Source organism: Agelaius tricolor, unplaced genomic scaffold (genome assembly GCF_023055355.1).
Source record: "Agelaius tricolor isolate 1412-34295 unplaced genomic scaffold, bAgeTri1.0.p SCAF_22, whole genome shotgun sequence".
Taxonomy (NCBI): Eukaryota; Metazoa; Chordata; class Aves; order Passeriformes; family Icteridae; genus Agelaius; species Agelaius tricolor.
In genome coordinates this window covers 8,955,068-8,973,244 of record NW_027269282.1, presented here as the reverse complement: position 1 = coordinate 8,973,244, position 18,177 = coordinate 8,955,068, and the positions used below count along the sequence as shown (strand labels likewise).

The 18,177-nt window shown below is 43.5% G+C and overlaps 1 protein-coding gene across 1 annotated transcript in view; it reads right to left on the bottom strand.

Moving 5' to 3' along the window:
• The window catches only part of GRK5 (G protein-coupled receptor kinase 5), a 153,888-nt gene that overhangs the window by 73,343 nt on the left and 62,368 nt on the right, over positions 1-18,177 (bottom strand). The gene's annotated exons all lie outside the window — the stretch shown is intronic.

Sequence of the window (18,177 nt, the reverse complement as noted above, 5' to 3'; positions counted from 1 at the left end):
TTATAATGTCCAATATTAGACAAATTCAATAATGGATGGTGCTACCCAGCCCACCAGTAACAGCAATCCTTATTCAGAAGGTTTGGCTTTGGGAGAAGAGTTGTTATTATTTATCATGTGTTACAGGGCCACTTCTGTCCTGACTGCTGGTGTTTGGGAACCTTGGCTTGGGAGCCTCACTGGATGCTGGCTGCAAAACTCTCAGAGGATGCTATCTTTGAGGGTCATATGGGAACCAAAACACAAGCAGCTTCTTTTCCCAGAGTTTTAGCCTAAATAGATAAACATAAAACAGCAGAAGATGAGGAATAAGAGTGACTGCATAAAACTCATGCAACGTTTTGTATAATTTTATGATTTGTAATAATTAAGCATCTCTGTCAGTTTATTGGGGATTAATATCACCTTTCTTTCCTTGAATTCCATTCAGTTCTTACATTATACATATTCCACATGAGCACTCTCTTCTCCCAATACTTCTGGCACAAATCTGAGCCTCTCTGGTAAGGACTCATAAGGTTATGAATGTCTGGACAGCCTGAGTAATGAAAGGCCATTTGGGGCCGAACCATTGACCACAGCTTTAACTTGCCAGGAAGCATAAAACATAAAATGCAAATTAGGTACTAATAACCCATTTTTCTTCTAAATCCTTGGTACAGATGCGCAGCATGAAGTACAGATTGTGTTTTGAGAGAGATTTTGGAATAATTTGCAGTTAAAAATATTGCATGGGACCTTGTGTTGTGGCCTCAGAAGAGACTGAATTGTGAGTTGTTACTGCTGCCCTTGAACCCACTTCAGTCGATGGAAAGTTTCATTGGCACCTGGATTTGTTGCTTTGGGTAGCTGCCTAGCTACCAGCAAAACCCAGCACATAATACTGTCATCAGGGAAAGTGGAATGTGCAGTCCAGCAAGCAAGACATGCATGGAAAAGTACATTTCTCCCAGCATGTTTTGCAATCTCCATGCTATTCCCTCCCCATCTTCCTTTCCACTGATCTCATCTGTGGAGATGAAGTCAAGAAGAAAATTTAGGAAGTAGCACTTGCAGGGCAAGATCATTTTACTGCCTGTGCATGACCAGCATCATCCTTAACACAGCTTTGACCCTCTGGATGGGGCCAACCCCATGTGAAACAACAGAAAATCAGAAAAAACAGCTCCTCAGTGTGTTCCTTAGTCAAGGGATCTGAAGGCAGCTTGAGGTTGGCTGGGCACGTTTAGTTCCCATGTGAATTTGCCATTGTTGTGGTCTTGGATTCTGCCAGCACCAGTGTGCTGGGAAATGGAGCTACACGTTATGCAAGTCACAGCACCACGTTTCTGTCGTGCTGCTTTCAGAACACATTCAAAGACATGTCCTTCATGTGTGAATTCCAACCTCCAGCTGCTTTATGGAAGAGGGCTGGAGCTATCAGTCCCTCCTCAGAAACCATTTCTCTTTTTCTGTCCACTGCAGCCCAGCTATGAGGAAATGACCAGCTTTTATCTTTTTCACCTCAGCCCAGGAGTATCTAAAAATATAACCTGTGGAACTTGCTTCTTGAATTAATTATGCTTCAGGTAAAAATAAAATAAATGTACTTGGCCTTAATGAGGTCTGCAACTGCTTCTCCATCTCATAGCACACATCCTTTATAAGCAAAACCTGGATTCTTGTTATGTTTTAATAGGTCAGTGCACCTGATATGGCTGAGTCAAACCATTGCTCTACAGCTCAACAATTTCCACCATTCTTTGCGCCTAGAAAATGAGATCATTCAATCAATACTTTTAAAAATTAAATAAATACCTGGGTTTTGGCATGCAAAGAGGGGAAACCTGTGGCTATATCTCTGATGCAAGACTTAAAGAGAAGACAGGAGTAGATCCCTACTGTATCTCTGCAGAATTGCCTTGCTGGAATATCTACCTTCTCCCAAAGAAGCAATGCAGGGAAAAGCAAACTCGTATCTCCTCACTCACTCTTCCTGGTAATAATTTGTAGCATTATTACTAATAAAGATTATTTTACTGTGCTAATGGCTAATCATGGCACAAGAGCAAGAACATATGGAGGGGAGCATGGTGCTAGGCACTGAATAAACACAGGAAAACAGGGCAGTCCTACCCTTATGAGTGGAAAGGTTTAGATAATACAAATAAATATTCATTGCTTTTGGATGCCTGTCAGAGACACCTTCCAAGCCTTCTCAGGTTCAACCACTACTGTTGATGTAGAGAAAGAGAATCATGACTTAGACAGGGAAAGGAGGAGACTCCTAAAAACACAAAACAGAAACAGACTAAACAAGCCTCTTGAAGAAATATGCATTTGAGAAACTACCCTGATTGAAAAGATCTGGCTTTTTATCCTTCCCCCGCTGCCTGGACCTGTGGTACAGCAGCTCGCTGGAGATACATCATGTGATAACTCAGGGACACCAACACGGCAGGAAAAGCAACAATGCTGCAAGAGCAAGAAAATAAACCTTGAGATTACAAAGAAAAAAAACAAGAAAAAGAATCCAGAAGGTCTGGTCCAGTGCACACTATCATTATTGATGTGAATCATGACTTTGTGATCCTCAGAGGAGGGTTGATGTGCCTCTTCATAAATCAGGTCTTAAGGGTATATACATTACTAGCAAAGGACAAGCACCACAGTTTGCTTTCAAATAATGATCCAGCAATGGCATTTAATTGAGCAGAATATAAACACCCAGGCTGGAATTTAGCCAGGACACTACATTTAACATTCTACTCTAAATAAGAAATTCCATATAGGCTGCAGTGTCCAAGCAGAGCAGAGACGAGCTAAAGTAAAAGATCTCCTCTGATAATCCTTCTCACAACAAACTACACAGACCAGAATTTATAGCCCTGGGCAACATCAAGAGTTGAGTCGACCCTGGCTGCAGCTGCCAAATGTGGTGGGGCTCTTGGAGAACATTTGCTGTGGATGACAGCAAGCTTCTTTTGTCTTGGAGTGCCCTAGCTAAGTCCCCTGGGGGAAAAAAACCAAACAACCATCTGCAAGAGGCCTCTCTTCCTCCCTGTCCTGTTGGCCTGCTTCCCTTGACTGATCACTGTGCTCTCAAATGAACTCACTCATACATGTGACGACAGCCTCCCCGTTTTTTGGATGCTGGACTCTAAGCGAAAGGAAATCAGGGTGTTTGGAAAGTTGTCACCTTATCCTCTGCCAAGGACCAGGAGAATTTTCTTTCTTCATTTTTTAGGAGTGGCCAAACCACTTTTGAATCACACAGTCAACATGGTGAGCATGGCTGACTTGCCTTACTTTCCCCAGAACCAATCTGCACTGTTCAACGACAAATGTGCAAATACTGGCAGGAAGTCACAAAAAATACGACAGAAGGAAGATGTAAAATTTCCAGCACAATTAAGAAAACTGGTTTTGGTTACTCTCATCAGTTGAGAGTAATTAGATCAGCAAGAGTGGCCAGACCTGGCTCTAGTGTGGAATAATCTGCTTGCATCTCTCACAAACGATATTTCCACTGAACAGGCCCGAGACAACGCTCCCTTTGCCTTGGGTGTCTGTGTTGACCAGCCTGATTTCATCCATCCTGTCACCATCCTGGTGCTGCTCTTGGCACAGCCTCACTGAAAGTACTGAAGCACATTATTCAGATAATTCCCCTCTTCATCCATCATTGTGAAAAGTCTTACAAATGTTGCAAGATAGTCCAGGAATTCATACAAAGTCCCTTGATTTCAATGGGAACTGTTTTACTGTGGAGATCTCCAAATCAGATAATTCATATAATTGAAATGGTCTGCTTCTCTTTTTTTTTCCAAATTCAGCATTCTTGTGAGACAACATTTAAATTTGTTATCTTTCTAATTTTTTTTTTATCAGGTCTTCCTGTATTCTCCACTCCAGCCTTGACATAATTTTCTGATTAAATAACTGAAAACACCTGGTACAGACCAGGTCTTTCAGCATCTACTCAGAGGAGTCCAATGACTGTGAAAAGCTCAGCAAGCAAGGCCAGAGCTTTAAAATTTCCATGTGGGTATTCACATTTCAGTTGGAATATATTTGGGTTCGACAAAAAAAATAAATAGGGAAGGTAAGAAATCACTGATTAACAAACTCTATTACTGCCCACAGTTAAGGCAGAGAGCACCTTTTACTTGTGTCTGGGATCACATCTCACAGCTCTACATCAGTCCAGCTATATGGCATTGACTTCATTTCTGGATTCCACAAGCCTCACCTCCATGAGCAGTTGGTTGTTGAGACCTGGGTGAGAGCAGAAATTTCAAAGAACTACAGTAGGTCATTAATAATAAGAATAAATGCCTGAGAGAATGCCTTAAAACAACCTTTCTCTAAAATTAATAGGAGCATAAATTTCACTTGCTGCAAATTAGAGACCAGGAGGTCCAAGCACGATCCATTTTCTAAGCATTCTATTTTAAAGTAGCATAGATCAACACCATGAAATGACAGTGCATGTATACTTTGAAATAACAAATGCCTGCTAGTCTGTGCCAGCTGCAAAGGGCAACAGCATGAAACACCCTGGCATGTTCCTCTTCAGGCTGGGGGAAGCCTCTCACAAGCATTAGTTGCTCCTGGTACCTCTTCACAAGGCTGTGCTGCCACTCTTTTCCCATGCCCACTGCGTTAATCACGCGCATTGCGCCTGTAATTCATGGGCTGCTTGGCAAGGGCCCTGGGCAAACAGCTTCTGTGAACTCAGCCAAAAGATCACAAGGACTTCCACCAGCCCAAAACCAGGATGCCTCTTGTGGTGCTGGTTTTGCTCTTCTCCATTTGATCTTGCCTTTTCATGATGCCTTTTTTATGGTGTCGTTACATATCATTTAGAACCTCATTTCTTTTCAGATCTACCACCACATCTTCTAAGGAGAAATCATAACATTTCATAGCGACATAGGGATTCTAAGTCACACCCACCAAATTAAAATGGGCCAATCCAACAGAACTCTATATGGATATGAAGTTGGTTTTCCTCCCTGGAAGCTATCAGCAAGCAAGGTTGTCTCTGTAAAATGGAGCTTTTAGTTCTTGAAAGCTCTGAAATGGAAAACTAGGAAAGCAACAGCATCACCTTTGCTACTGTTGCTGCAGAGGTAGAAAACTAAAACTTTTTATGGCTTTTTTATGGTGGCAATAATGTTTTCCTACTCATCTCATGCTGCCTGAGACATTAGCTTTTGTATTCACTTTTGTATTTTGTATTCACTTTTGTACTCATTAGCTTTTGTATTCACTTTTCCTTGAATTAAAGCATGATCTTTTACCATGGCCAGAGCTCTGCTGCTCTCAGATGTTTAACCCTGATCTGTTTGATTCCAGGGCTGAATATGACCCAGAGTCCACATTCCTTGTGCTGACTGATAACCTCCTCCAGGCCACAGAGAGCTATTTGCCCACAGCAGTGCTCTCAGATAGGTCAGCTATATTTATTACTGACCACATGGCCTTCCCCTTCTCCAGCAACAGAAGCTGCAGAGCAATGCCAAGCTCTCATTCTCTGACTCCAAGGACTCCATGGGAGATCCACACCATCCCAGTTTTATTTCACATGCAGAGCTCTGACAGGACATCACATCTGGATATCCCTGGATGCCCTCTTGGGCAGCTGAGTGACAGGCCAATCCAATAGGATGCAGAGACATTAAATGGAGCTTTCAAGCCTGAGGTGAGGAATAAAACTGATTTACTAAAACACAATAGAAAAGTCAGCACTTATGAGAAGCCAGATTGAAGGAGGCTGTTCTGTCACTCAGGTTCAGGGCTGGGCTGGATTTGCCATGTGCTTTTCTCCTTATGGCTGATGAGGAAACTGTGGGCTTGACATTTGACTGTGGACCTCTCTGCAGTGCCTCTGCCTCTGCTGGCTCCCCACATGCCATCTCCCCTTTCAGATGGCTGAGAGCAGCAGGATGCTTTGCCATGGATTTTTCCTGCTCAGCCCTGCACTGCACAGGGTTCCCATGGCTGTCATTAGCTGGGAGCTGAGTTCCAGCGAGTGGAAAACCTCACACCATAACAGCCTAAATAGCAGACATCTGCTGTCCCCTGCCCCAGGCCATGTCACTGCAGTGCCTTGGAGAGCTCCAGATTGGCTCAGCAGTGTGGGCTGGGGCTCTGCAAACACTCCTGGTGCAAGGGTTGTCTCCTCTGGAATGTGCTTCCCCATTTCAGCTCCAACAGCCTGGATTTCATGACCCCTCCCCAGGTCATCCTGCAGGGTCCATCTGCTTTCCCAGGCTCTGGAGGGGAGGAGAAATGTGGGGAATTGTAAGGCTGCTGTAGAAAAGGCTTAGCTGTAACACAGCGGGAAGAGTTTGTGCCTAGAGACATTGGCTTGGTGGGTAGAAATTGCAGTGATACTGAGTAAATCTGCCCAGAAAGCAGAACGGGGAACTGTTACTGAGCTGAAGAAACAGACACTTATTGACTTTCTGGGACAGGAAATAAAGGATTTTTACAACCTGATAAGTAAAACTGTCCTGATTAAGGCTTAAAGACTATAAATAAAAAAGAGGACTAGGAGGAAACATAGGACTTATGGTCCTAAGAAGACAGAGGCATGGGGAAGTCCATTACAGGATTGTTCCAAGAGCCTACTTAAAATATTCAATGCTGATCCCTCTGCCTTCTAGCTCCTCAAAAGAAATCACCTCTTACATCATGCCATTCAAAATGAATTATGCTTTCAATTTTCCTTGTTTCCTGCTATATTCATATTAAACTATTACACTGTATGCAGGAAAGAATCCAGCAAAAGCAGCTCAGTGCATGCTAGGAATGGTTTTCTTCAGATGGCTTTAATGCTGAAGACAAAGGTCAGCAACTTACCCCAAACAGAGCACTGGAATTTAATCTTTCCTCTGCTTGGGAGCAGCATGATTCCACTGCCTTCACTGTGTTCTTCAAATACATTCCTACTGGAAAGCAGGCCTTTAAAAAACCTTTTATAAAGCTGGGGTTTTTTTTTCTCCCTGAGAGACTTGAAGCCATGAATACTGTATTAGGAAGCTGCCAAGTTATCTGCAGAGGACCTCCACCACTTTACCTCTTCCAGAGATTCCTGTTTAATTAACGCATTCCACAAGCTGTAGGACTGCTCACAGCTGAGGATTCCTTCTGGAGGATGAGGGCACGGACAGTTCACACCAAACCCTGCAGCCCCCTGATCAGCTTCTGGCATGCCAACTGCATAGCCTGGAAATGCATCCCAGAGCAAGGCATGAAACCAGCAAACTGCACTCTGGAATTGGGAAGGAAGGGGAAGACAGCTGGAAATGTGCATTATTTAAAATGCTGTAGGATGAGAAACAGATGCTGGCATGGCATTTGTGGAGTTGAAAGTCACCCAACTCATGCTGCCAGTTGGCAAGCTAGCCTGGTATCAAACCCACAGCTATGCAAAACCCACCACCACAGCTGGCACCCAGGCTGGCAGAGCTGGCCAAGGGCCACTGGAATGTTCCCTCTCCTGCCACTGCACCTCCACCCTGCACCAGAGCACACACAGGGAAGTCAGACTGCACCTGCCTGGGAGATACACACAATATCTCCCTTTCAAGGGCTGTCTGTGCATTACCAGGACATAAATTTGCTTAAATGAAAGGTAAAAAAGGCAGGAAGCAAAGCAAAGGGGTGCGTTTGCTCTCTGGTTTGTCTTGATGACCCACATCTCACAGGCAGAGCCTCCAGCTGAACTCCCAGTGCCTCCTCTCTCTGAGGCAGTCAAAGGAAAGGCTTTCTGATCCCTTCCCAATGCATGCTGTAAGTGGGTGAGTTGGCAGCAAGATGAGATTCCCTTCCTCATTGCTGCCTACCAAAAAGGGAAACCCTGGAAAACTGCCAGATCTGAGGACTTGTTAGGGAAATACGAGTTTGTTGATGGGAGGCAAAAAACAGATGAGGCAGAATTCCACATAATTCTGCCAGCTAAAGCATTGTTTTGACTTGCATCAGTAGAAGGAAGCTATCAGCTAATTTACACAAAGAATAAAGGCTTTTGGGGAGATGTGATTTAGCATCATCAGCCTCCAGCAACGAGTGAGACAGAAGGCTAAAATCATAGAATCATGGAATAGTTTGGGTTGGAAGGGATCTTTGAAGGTCATCTAGTCCAATCCCCTGCAATGAACATGGGGGTTTAGGAAAAAAATTATAATCTGTCCTTGGGGATGAAGAAGGACAAGTTTTCTCCTGTGATATGAACAAGGAGAAAATAAAGGAATATCCTACCTATGCTAAGAGTTACAGTGAGCAGCACTAATGGAGCACTCTGCAGATTTCAGTCTATAGGTGCTTTACTAGGTACTGGTTGTGGGTGATGGTTACTTTCCACTGAGCTGGTGGGAACAGCTGTTGGGAACAAAAACCCATCCCTTTTTTTGAACAGGGACAGCAGGTCTCCATCAGAGCTCCTTCAGGATTCGAAGCAGAGGCCAGAGAGTGCCAGAAAACTTGCGAAAACCACATGGCTGCAGGGTGGATCCGTGTCTTCCCTGTCTCTGTGCCGGCCCTGTTGTAATCCCAGCCTGTGCTGGTGCACAGAGCCCTTTGCAGAGCACACTGGGAGTAACCACAACCTTGGGTGACCTTTGCCTTGGCAGCTCCTCTGAAGTTTGAAACTTCGCGTTGCCTCCTTTCGCTCCTTGAGATCTCACCTAAAGAAGCTGATTTTTAACTCATAAGAAAGGTCCCTGAGCCCTGAGGAGACTTTGATGTAGATTCTAAAAAGGATATTAGTGCCAGTCATAGGACTTGGGGCTGTACATGGCAAAGAACAGGGAGAAAAGGCTGTAATTCTCCCTTGCAGCTCTGACCACTGATTCATAGTCACACTGGCATAGGCAATACTGACATAGACAATATTTTTAGAAGTTGGTTGGGGTTTTTTTTCCATAGAAGATAATGAGGTTATAGTGCCCCATGGACACCCACAGTCTCCTGGGCAGGGATGAAAGCAGTCTTAGAAGGAAAGAGTTTCTACCTTGGAGGAAGAAAGCCTCCATGGAGCTAAGGACAGTCATGAGGTCCACTCCCAGCACTAGGGCTGCTTAACAGCAGCTCTTTTCATGCTGGCTCTTCTCCCACAGGCAGAACAAGCCTTGGGAATACTCCCACTGATGATACAAAGGGGATGTAGCTTTATTTACCTACAGGGGTTGTAACTTTTATTTCCCACTCTCCATTCTCCATCCTGCTCAGGCACAGACCTGGGCACACAGAGGCCCCCAGGAGCCAACAGTGCTGTTGTTCCCTCCCATGTGGAGCTCACCCTGTCACCAGCACAGAGCTCTTTTCCAAAGATTTCCCACCTAGGTACTCATGGTCAGGCTTATCAGGTTCAGCTGAAGAGATCTGAAATGGAAATCTGAAAAGGATCTTGCTTGAAGAGGCAGGGCTGCCAGTTGGCTTTGGCTTGCTGGAGAGCTGATCAGCATAGACGTGCCCAACTTTGCTACATTAAGTTAAATATTCCCTGTTATGCAGTAAGTTCCCCACCACGTGTTTCTCTCTTTTAGAGTCATTACAGAGTCAGTATTGTACCTTTTTAGACCCCTCTTGAAGCTCAGTGTGCTGAAGCCACTGCTCATGAAACAAACTATACCCACACCAAAAGGTCAAATGCCAGGAACCTGGTGCTCAAGTGCTGAATGTTGTTTGTTTGGACTGATCAGAATAGTTCTGAAGTGACTTACACCAAATTCTTCCTGTGCTCAAAACCATGTTTCTCCATAAGCCATGTTTACAAATGCCAAAAATATTTTGAAGCAGGAGTTATGAAAGCCTGAAAGCACTTACTTATAGAGAGCTGTTTCAACATTGCAAATACTTGTATATAGTTGAGCCAGGTCCTGCTGCTCATGAGAACAGCCTTCACCAATCTGTCAACACTGACCTAACTTGTCCAAGAGAGAGCTCAGAAAATCAATGTGACGTGGTGAGACTTTCAAAGTGTCACTGTACAAACATAAAGCCGGTGCAGGGCTGGAGGATGGTGAAATCTGGCAGGTACAAAGAAGTTTGTCACCATCTCCAAAGATTATATTTTTGTGGGTCATTTAATACTACAGAGACTCCCCATCTTTTGAAATCCATAATAATTCTGGAAAGGTAAAACACTTCACATTTTTCTTAATACACTAAGTTGAAGTGTAACTTAAATGTCTTGGTCCATAACGTATTTTTAAGGATTATAAGAGTTCAGACTATTTTTGAGCCATTTTTCACTGGCTTACCAATGCCAGGACAACAGGGGGTTCTTCAACAAAATCAAGTATCAATCTACCATCCTACCCAAACTTGGGAGTTTTTTTCATAGTTTGCATTATAGTTTCCTGCTCTATAATTTTATTTCCTTTCTCTAAATTGGACTTTCACTCATCCTTTCCATTAGTTCAGCTAAGGGACACAGTTGAGGGCAAGAGAGTATTTTCTTTTACTTGTCTTAGAATTCCCTGGAATCAGTTTAGCATGGTAAAAATGTGATTAATAAGTAAATAACAGTACTGGCACAACCAGAGGCTCTGTTCAGAAATGGCCTCATAGCTCCTGCTTTGATCCTGCCGAGTGGAGGTTCTATTTTAACAGAAATATATAGCAAAATTCATGGCCATGCCCTGATTTCTGACCTACAGAGCACAGAGAAATATTTCAAATTATCACCTCCAAGTGTTTTCAAAGCAGCACGGAGTGATTACCTGAAAAATAAATGGAATCTCTCAACGACTTCGGGGACTCAGCCAAACCATGAAAAATCAGGCTTGGAACATTCCACATGTGAATTCCCTCCTGCTGTCTTGAAATCAGAATGAAAAGATAGGTGTGGGACTATCTTAAAAACACTCGACCTCTCTTTTCCTTGACAGCTGGAAGCTGTGAGTGCATGGACAACAATGGGCCATATTTCCACTGAGGGACTTCCCCTGGTGCATGACTGTTCCCATAAAACCCAGAAACAAAGCCCAGCCACAATCCTAGAGGCCTCTGTAGTAACCAGCAGAAGCCAAGTCAAAGTAACACCTCCTCTACCACTATTCCAAATGAGTTCTTTTCCTCAAGAAGCATTAACTTTGGCTAATCCCATCCCAATCCCTGAAAGCCTGAGTGTGTCCCCAAAGGTGAGCATGTCAGGCTGCTCACTTCACAGCATCCCTATAAAGTAGGTCTGGTAGATCTTTTCTCTCCCTTTCCCCCCCCTGCATTTGCCTCCTTCCATTTTAAGAGGGCTCCTGCACAGTTTAATTTAAGGGAAACTTTGTCCCTGACTCCAGCAGAGCCAGCCAAGCTTTGTCCTGCCACCACCTTCCCATCACTACCAGGAGCAAAGCCACAAGAGAGTCCTGCAGGGATAAGAGCAAGGTTTTACCATAAATGCAGCCCTACCTCTCATTCCCCATACCCAGCAAATGCTGAATTGGTTTTAAAATAAATTTCCTTAACAACCAAGTACTACTATTTAACAGGACCCGTGAGCACTTCTATAGCATTTTACAAATCACTGCATAAGTATTAATTAGACTTAATGACTCATATTGCCTAATGAGATAATGAAAAACCCTGCAGCTCACCATATCTACTTCTATTTTCAGCAAGAGATGAAATAGATCTTGTAAAAGGATATTCTCTTCTAATTCCCTTCCTGCACATCCCTGTAATAACATTGGAAAGTAATTCGAAGTGTGCAAGTCGTGGCATTTTTCTCCTTCTCAGTTTGCAAAGGCTAATACAGCCTTTGCCACAAAACACAAATGCAGAAGTTCAGTGATAATATTTGTTCATTAGGAGGCTTTCTGTTGAAGGATGACTGGTGGGGGGCTCACTTTTTGGTAAGGAGATGTGGATTTGCTGCCCGTTCTTTATGGGGAATAGCAAAGTCTTTCTTGCTTTCTTTCTGGGTTGCCCCTGCCAAGGTAATACTCAATGGATTAAGTCTTGTGAAATAAATTCTGTAAATAGAACGTGGGCTGAGATCATTTCAACTCATTTCCCCTGCGTCCCCTTCCCGTCCTGGAAGCTGTCAAGCACCAGCAGCCTGCAAGCAGCCTGTTCTCCCAGTGTTAGTCTTGAGTCTCACTAGATGCATAAAACAGCTTGTTTTTCACATATTTTCTGTGATGGCATTAAAAAAAAATTACAAGGAGGGGAAAAAAAAAAACCAACCCTTCTCAATTCCACCCATAGCTATAAACTGGATACAGCTAATCTTGCAAGGGCACCAAACATTGCTCTGTTTGTCCACATTTGAGCACTAGAAACCTATGTTTATGATGGAATTACACTTGAATCTGAAGGATTTTAAAGAAAGGAACTGAACCAACTGTGGGTTTGTAAACAAACACTATGGTTTTGACGTCAGCCATATCATTTCATGAGCTGGAACTGTTTCTATCATGTGGCCAGTTCCTGCCCCTGAAGAGTATCTAATTTAATTTAGATGTATTCACGATATGGGACAGCACACCAAGTCCAAGAAACTATAGGGCAACTCTGCAGGAAGGTCTGTGCTGGAAAGATTGCATAAGCTGTACTTTGAAGGAGCAACAGAGACCTTTTGGCTCAAGGGAGAGAGGGGAAAGTGATGTCTACTGCAGAAAAAGAAAAAAGAAAGTGTATGGAGTGGGCACTGGGAAGGGGAAGGACTTTCTTTCTCCTTTAGAAATGAATTAGTTTGATGTATTTTTCTGCATTAACGTAATCCAAAAAACTCTGCATAACTTTTTCCAGAGCAATAAATCCTATCCAGAGCTTTCAGGAGCCCTTCCAACTTTGTTTTCAGTCCTTCTTGGGTTCTTCTCTCTGATCTTTCTGTGCTGGCCCTGCAGACAACCACCATGGAGGATAACTCATCCAGGAGATCTGTCAGGCACCACTCCAGCATCCATGGGATCACCCACAAGAAGCCCTCAGGTCCTGGTGACCCCAGGGGTGAAGCAGAGCCCCACTCCCTCCTCCCCTGAGCACCTGGGCTGAGAACAAACACCCAGGTGAGGGGCTGGCACCTGGGTGATGGGGAACAGCAGCAAGATATCCCTTTGCTGCTGCTGATAGTGACTGAAATATGTCTTATGCTGCAGGTATCTAAGGGCACCAGTGTGGGAAAAGTGCTTTTCACACAGAGCATGATTCTGATTGCTAAAAACCCCCCACCCTGGCATCAGCTGAAGTTAAAGGGATGCCCTGCGAGGTTAAAAAATTCTTTTTGAGCCTACATGTTTACCAGCTTGGGACTTAAATGATATTAATTTCTCTAGAAATATATTTCAATTAAGAGTGTAAGAACAATACAGTATGCTGACTTATTTATTCATTTAAATCTTTTTACTAGACAGCATTTTCTACTCCAGTAGTTCTAATTCCCCAGGTTTCCAGCTCCTCCCAGAAGTGGTGTAGAGCTCTGTGCTGGGTACTCAGCTCTGGCTGTACACACAAACTCCCCACCAGCATCCTCCCAACACAGCTACCCTGATTCCTACACTTTTGGAAAGAAAGGAGGAGATGGCTCCCCCTGCGGTTATTTCATGCCATGGAATCCTGACTACTTGCTGAAAAACTATTTCCAATAAAAATGTAAGGTTTTTTTCCAAGGAAAGCTAATGATTTCGACCAAAAAAATATCTCTCAAAAACTTAAACTCCAGTTTTAGCCAAAAACACGAGACCAGCCTTAGGTGTAGGACTCAGACCAATACTACAGGACAATCACAGAAGTTATAACCAGCTGAGCTTGGTTATTTACAGCGGAAGGCAAGCTGCAATTCCTCCCTTTGATCTGTTTGTTGGCTTCAGGATTACATTTCCCAACCATGCTTTTTAATCACTGTAAACATGAGAGGTGAAGAATTTGGTGGAGAGAAAACTGGCTGCTCCTTTGTGTTTTTGATCAGACTGGGGCTTTGATGCCTTCTCTTTCCCCGTTCCAGTGCCTGAGCTTTGTATGTGACACCACCACGGGGCCTCAGGCTCTGGGATCTGCACATGGAGAGCATTTCCCTGCCTACATCTCCATCCCCTGAGGGATACAGCCCCAGGGGTGATGCCCTTCCCAGTGAAGAGGGACAAGGTGCCACAGTTACCCCACAATGAACTCTGGCAGGCCATGCTGTCACTCGGTCTCTCAGGGACTCCCCAGCAAGGCCTGGAAATTCACACTTTGCTTTTGCAACCCCTCTCGCCCATGAGTTTCTCTCTGCAGTGCTGGAAAACCTGTGGAGTCAAGAAACCTGGTGGGAATTCATGGAAGATGTGCAGCAGAGAGGGAGGTCCAAGCCACCTCTGAATGAGACACCAGGGGTACAGCAGGAGGCTTTCTGCCACAGGATGGAGCTCAGTGCAGGCTGCAAAGCATTTCTAGGGAGCTCCAAAATACTCAAAGCATCCGAATCGCATTGCACTGCCAGCTGTGCCTCCAGGCAGATAAACTGCAAAGTGACTGGGAAAAAAAATTCGTGTAGGTGAAGGTCTTGATCATGTCTGAAAAAGTACAATACCCAAGAGAGTGATGGGGGGAGAATAGAGGCAGCTTTTGTAAAAAGTGAGCATGTGAACTCTGTGGCTTCAATTTTGTCCCACTTACTCTGTACACCAGCTCTACAAAGTGTTTCTCACACAGAAGTGTATTTTTAACAAGACGGAAAAGAATGTGCCAGAATTGGAAGCTCGAGCTACTTTTACCCCAGGTAAAAGGCAAATGCCATGTAAGAGCTTGAATGGCAAAAGAAGGATTTTTTTCTTTTTTTGGCCATTAATACTAATGGCCAAATTAGTATTAATGGGGTTGATCTTTCTGACTGTGAAATCTCACTGAATAAAAATATTTAATAAGAGAAATCCTCAGCGTTCTCTTCTACCTGAGCATCATGCACAACCAGAAACTGCTTTACCAAAGGAGTTAAAAGTTGTCTGCAATAATGCAGCAAATCACTCTGTGCAACAAGCACAGACACATTCTGTGGCAGTTTCCCCACAAGGTTCAATCTATGGGGTAAAAAAGTCTTGATTTATTATATAGCATTTGGACAGTTGTGAATGAAAATTTGCCAAAGATCAGAATAATCAACTCTTTCACCCAGGCAGTTTTTTTATGCAAGAAAAAAGCACAGAATGGGTCTGAGCAAAATAAATAAAAATTCCACACTTTTAACCAACAGAACCTTTTGCGTCATTCAGAAATATTTACAGACATCCAGAATCTTTTATCATCAAAAAGACACTCTGGCCTTTCAAATTGCAACTTTTTCTTATATTTTTTTTATTTTACTGATGGCCTTTAAACCAATGGATATCTCTAACTTTTGGCATCTCTTCATGTCATGTCAAATGCAGGAACTTTTAAAGCTGTTCCTTGGTATGTTTTCCTCTTCCCTTGAAACATCTCTCTTTTGCTAAGCTGTCATCTGCGAGTTTTAAAGATAGCAGAACCCCATCTACAGCAGCATCCATCACATGAGTCATGGTAGCTATGCCTCAAAAATCAGTTTTTATTGACTGACTGGGCCTCTGGTGCCAATATGGAAATCTTCCAACCTGGAAAGGGCTGGCTGTTTTAATACAATTAAATACAGCCAGGAAGAGGGCTGCAAATGGAAACATGCATTAGCCATTCATAGTATACAAGCCTCTCTCAGAGCCCAGTAAAGTGCAGCATCCCTGCTTCCCTTGCTTATTTAATTAGCACACAATGAAGGCCACTGAATTTCCCTGCAAAAGGTGTTGCGTACTTTGGACAAAAAAGAAAGGAGAAAAGAAGTTGCTTTTAAGTCCAGTCCAAAAAAATAGCTCCTTGGCTAAATGGCACTTTTAATAAAGACGTTTCCAGTGTTTGTTTATTTATCAAAAAGCAGTGTTTCTCTCGGGTGTTTTGATTTTTATTTCTGTGCACAAGAAGGAGGGGAAAAAAAGGGCTTTACTAAGCAAGTCTTTCAGTGAGACACCAGATGATGGATAGTCAAACACAGAGTCTCCTGTAAACACAGAGGTAACCAAAAGGTATGAACTGACTCATAATTGTGTCAACACAGGTCGCAGACCCTTGGTTTATTTCAGCCTTCCTGTTTTTCACAGATTTCTTTTCACACTACAGTATTTTTTTTAAGACACAGACTCTTTTCAGTACATCTTAGCGGGGTGCAAAAGCACACACGTTTTTACACCAAAATGTGGGCATCTACACACACATGCAGGCTGTACTGCCACAACTTCAACAGCAGCATTTTCCATCTATTTCTTATGGCTACATTCAACTAAGCTGTGCAGTCCATGACTGCTCTAAATCAAAAAGTCCATCCCATTCCTGCCTCCAGCTTTTCCCTGGAGGCTCTTGGGAAGCATCCAGCAGAGAGGAATACAACAAAACCTCAACAGCCTTGTGCTCCAGCTCATCCAACCCTCCAAGACTTGCTGTAATTATTTTTTTTTAACCTAAGTGGCAAGACTCTGTCTGATGGAAAATGCTGGGAGGAGGACAGGCACCAAAGAGGTCTGTGATGAGCAGAACCTGCCTGTATTTGTCCTGATCTCTAAACAAATTGAATTTGGCTGTAGCTTTTCCTTTGTATAAAATTTAGAACCATGGTTTGGAAGGTTGGAAAGATCTTCTAGCTCCAATCCCCCTAAAAGACCTTCCACTAAAAGCCCCATCCAACCTGGCCTTGGAGGAAAAAGCCTATCTGTGCTCCCTATTTCTGAACTAGAAAGTTAAGAATTTGTTATGGTGGGGGCTGATGTGCAGACACCCCAAGACATTGAATCCCATGCAAGTCCCAGATCAGCTGAAGGGCCAGGAAAGATGTTGCAGGACATTCCCTGTACCTGTGCAGACACTAGTCTGACATCCTGAGATCCTTTTAAAGAACTTACAGAAAATAACAAATGAAGAAGGGTTGAAGCCAGGGAAATGGTTCTTCCTCAGCAGAGGCAGGAAAAGAAGCCATTTAAGGCCAGACTGCAGTGACCAGTGCTCGTTCCTGGGTGTCCAGGGAGCACAGAGCCCAGTGCAAGGGATCTGCAATGGATCCAGCCTGAGCACACACATGAAAAGGACTTAATGCTACAGACCCACCCACCCAGGATGTGTGAGACACCCTGTATGAGGCAGGAGAGGTTCAGACAACTGTTCATCTGGGGTGTTTCAACTTCAGAGATTCACTGAAAATGGCAGAGCCAGCAAGGACAGATAACATTATTCAGGCTCAGCAGTGCCTTATTCCTTGTGTAATCACATCCAGCTCAACTCAACAAAAATCAGAGTTACAGAACCAGGATTTGGAGATTATTTCCACTGTGGAAAAGGCAGTTGCTAGAATTCCCAGCTCACAGGTAATCACTGCAGTGACTGAAACCAAATCTGCCCAGAGATCCCACAACGGCTCTTGCCTGGTTACATCACCAAATCATTCACCAAAAAAATGCAAAACAAATTACATTAGGGTGAAGCTGACACACACAAAAACCTCCAGAAATAACATTTCAGAAACAGAAATAATTGGCAGACTTAATTTTTTAAAGACTACTCATTTTAGGAGAGTACACCTTTGTAAAGAGAGAACATTTTATCTGGAGCCATTTTCCCTTTTGGAAACAAAGGATGACAGAACAATGGGGAGAATTCCCTTTGCAAATTACAATATATTGAGTCAGGTTTGCTTCCAGCAGGTTCTGTACCTTCAGAAATTGGTCAGACTTTGTGTGCTTGTCAACTGGGGAAAACCTACATTCTATTCTCCTGTCTCCCCTCTTTTCTTTACCACCTTTTACCTACAACAGAAGGCAAAGGAAGAAAATTTTACTGAAGGAGACCATGAAAAGAGTCTTCCAAACATTCCACATATTTCCTCTGCATAAACATGCTGTGGATTTCTAATGTAAATAGTGCCAGGGCACTGTCACTCAGACCCCAGGAGCTCACCCAAGTTAGACAAATTATGCTGCCCATTATCTCACTTGTTACAGATTCTTGCCTTTCATTCATTTCTTGCCAGTGGCTGGATTTTATGTGTAGAGGAGAAAAGAAGCCTCAAAAGCTGAAGTTAACCTCTTGTGGTGAGACCAGTAATCCTGGGCTTTCCAGGAGAGAATGCAGAAGGAGATAGCTGCTGGCCCTGTCTGCCAAGGCAGCAGTCAAAGGAATGCTGAAATTTGGCATGTATGAGCAGGAGAAATGCAG